Here is a 3716-nt window from a genome sequence, read left to right as displayed (position 1 = left end):
CCACCTCTGATTTTAAAAATCAGATACATATATAAAATGTATCTTGTTTTTATTTTTCCCCAATTTCCTCCCTCCCACTCCCCGCTTCCCAGCCTCATGTATTCTTTTTTTTTAAAAGTAAACCACTAAGTTCAATTAGTGCGACCTATGTTTTTATGTGTGTGGGGGTGTGTGTGTGTGGGGGGGTCATACACTGAGACCCAATGGCAAATTTCCCCTCTCCGCAGAAAAATGACCCCTCCCTCAGCAACCATCAGCTGCCATTAACTCCTCACATAGGCCACTGGGGGGAGGGTCCCTCTCTTCCTCTGTGCTGAGACTTGTAATTCTCTTGATCTTGTGGAAGTCTTGTGTGGGTAGCGCCAAGCACTGTGGATTCATCTGTGTAACAGCCGCATCATGTCCAGAGACAGTAGTCCTCCCCATCTCTGGTTCTTGCATTCTTTTGCACCCCTGTTCCATCACGTCCCCTGAACCCTGAAAAGGGTGGGGTGGAGTAGTGATAGAGATATCCCATCTACCGGTGAGCACTCGAAGTTACTTATTCTTAGCCACCATTTTTTGAGCACTTGTGAGGCGCCAGTCCTTGGGCTGGACCCTGTGATCTGGAAGGTTCTGTAGAAAAACAAAACCTTCCCATCGATGCTCTTCTGGCTTCAGTGGCCGTTTTTAGCATGTGGGTTTACCAACTGACCACTTTCAACAAACAGCCTTTCGTCTTGAGAGACAAGACCCAGGTCTTGTCCACGGCTTGTTACACCCTCGATGGCTCTCATCCTGTCTGGACATTGCAGAAGTTAGAAAGACATTTGGGGAAGGGAAGAGAGATGCGTTGACTTGTATTGAAAGTCCGTGATTTAAATGCATTAGTGTTGCCTCATCTCCATCATAAACTCTTTGAGGACAGGAAGAGCCTGACATTTCTTCTGACATTTGCTAAGGTGCCCAGCGATTCTGAGCATGTAATTACGCCTGCATTCCCATGAATAACTATCGAGCCCCTCCTATGAATAAGGTACAAGGCCATCGCACTGACAGCGTCCTGTCTCTTGGGACTGACGTGGGGAAAGACAACCAGACTGTTAATGAAGCATCAACCCACTCAGTATTCAAGCACAGTGAAGAGGGAAAATAGGGAAAAGCCCAATAACCAATTGCTCCCCCCACCAGCACCACCCCTTCATTCTCAGAATCCTGGGTTAACTTGGAGGCCATAGCCCCACTTCCTAGTGATTTCCATAATGTACTTGAGTCGGATTAACTGTTCTGACCCCTCCTGTTCCCTCCTTACCAGTCATCAGGCTGGATGGCCATGTGACTCAGTCTACAGGGATCTGCCAGTGGGCTTCGGGGAATAATTTTCCTCCCTGTTAAAACAGAAAACTACTCAAGAGTGGAAGAAGTCCACTTGCCGTGTCCTTACTGCTTGGATGTGCTCCTGTGACAATATGATAACGACTGTTGTGACAGCCGTCTGTGACATTAAGGACACCCTGTGATGTTGTTGACACCCTGGTGTTGGGCTGTATGTATCTGAACTGGTCAGTGTCCATTGGAATCTAAAGAAGAACTCCCTTACTTTCCTCTTTGTGTTTGTTTGGTTTGATTTTAATTTGCTTTTGTGTTTCAAGACAGGGTCTTACTATGTAGCTCTGGCTTTTCCAGAACCATGTATTCTAGGCTGGCCTCCAACTCAAAGAAATCCACCTGCCTCTGCCTTCTGAGAGCAGGGATTAACCCGTGTGCCGCCAAACCCAGCTTCCTCTGTGTCTTAAACAGCAGAGAAGACAGAAAATGAGAAGGTGAGGGACAAGCTATCGTCACAGATGTGCCTGTGGTCTCAGGGCCCAAGCTTCACTTTAGGCAGCTTTAGTATGAGTTACGGACAGCGTCTTGAATAACGAATTGCTGTACGTGACACTCAGCCTCCAGAAAGTCTCACAAGTTTCCCAAACAGGTAAGCTGCCCTTCCTCCTCCTCAGGATGGCATGAATAAAGGGAAGCAAAGAGACCATAACTGATGGAAGTAAGTATCAAGAAAAAACCTGGGCACTCCCTCTCATCAGCCACGACATAACTGAACTACATGCCCCTACATGGTACTAACCTCAGTATTGCCTTCAAAACTCCCGTTACATGAGGCTCAGAAACCCCCAATATTAAAGCTACCTTCAGTCAGGCGTGCTGTTCACTGTGACCAAAACGGCCTCACTGGTTTAAGCTTCTGAGAAGAAGAGCAGAGGATGCTGGGAGTAGCCATGCCAAAGGGAACTTATTCTGGCTTGGCGAGGGATGGAAAGGGAAGCGTCTATAAATTCATGCCACTTTACCTGACCTGAAAGGATAGGAGAGAAAGGCTTCACAGACAAAAGGAACAGCATGGGAGAAGATCTGGCGGCATCAAAGACAGGCCAGTGTGGCTGAAGTGAGCTCTGTGGGAGAACTCATGAGATGGAATGCAGGGGAGAGTCAGATGTTGAATATTACCTTTATAGGCAGGGTGGAGCAGTGGGGTTCTCGGAGAACAAGCAATGATGTGGAGTTTTGCGAACAAGAATGCTCATTAATGTAGCACAAATAATAAAAACCCAGAGATAGGTATTAGGGTTCAGCCTGAAGATCAGAAAAGCAAAATAGCCAAGCCACTAGAGAAGTCTTTCCTCTAAGAAATCCTCAGACTGAAAGAAAATGAGTTCCTGTCTCATCCCAGCTTATATTCCTCTCTAGAGCTGAGATTAAAGTCATGTGACTCCCTAGTGCTGGGATTAAAGGTTTCAGGTACCACCACCTGGATCTGTTTCTGTATTGATCCTGTGTAGCCCAGGGTGGCCTTGAACTCACAGAGATCCATCTGCCTCTGTCTCCCAAATCCTGGGATTAAAGATGTATAACACCACTGCCTTGCCTCTCGTGGTTTAGTTTTACTTTCTGGTCTTCAGGCAAGCTTTATTAATAAAACATAAATAGAATATCGCTATACATTAAAGAGGGGCCAGCATATGTGAGAGGGTGGGAAAGGAATGAACTGGTGCTGGACAAACGGCATCAGCAATAACTTGCTCGAAGGGGAGTTCTAGGTTCAGTAAAGCGATCCAGAGCTGTTGCAAGCTAGGCCAAAATAGCAGAAACACTCTATCCCTGCATAGAATTATCATAGGCTTCCTGGGGTGGATGGTACCAAGAGCATACCTTGAAGCCATGTTTTGAGCATTGTTTCTTGTGCCCTGTAGAACATTGAGCAGCCATCTTTGGCCCTTATGGATCAACAGCACCATCCCCTCCCGCTGTGACAATCAAAAACGTTCTAGACATTGCCAGATGTCTTCTGGGGTCAAAAATACGGCTTTAACTTAAAATATCTGAAATTGGTTACAGACAAAATACATCGTATGAAAAGCACATACTTTGAACCAAGTATTGCGCAATCCCTGGACTTCCGTTTGGGCTAGGGTGGGGCCTGAGTTTTGATGAAAGCATGGTGACGTCACAGCGGGAAGGGAGGATGGGTGATTACAGTGAGGCCTGTGTGCCGGAGCAGACAGCGTCCACCTTCCCTCTCCCCTCTATGCATCGACTATTGATGTGTACCTGGTGAGTTCTACGAATCAATCTAGGTCACAGTCACCATGTCTTCCCACCTTCTTCCTAAGCAAGCTCATTGCCTTCCTTTCTGATCTTTTCTTTGGGAGATTTTTTGCCAAAACTAACCCAGATAT

Source organism: Microtus oregoni, unplaced genomic scaffold (assembly GCF_018167655.1).
Source record: "Microtus oregoni isolate MIOR12 unplaced genomic scaffold, Mior012 000001F_ref0000356, whole genome shotgun sequence".
Taxonomy (NCBI): domain Eukaryota; kingdom Metazoa; phylum Chordata; class Mammalia; order Rodentia; family Cricetidae; genus Microtus; species Microtus oregoni.
Note: the sequence above shows the minus strand (reverse complement) of the source record.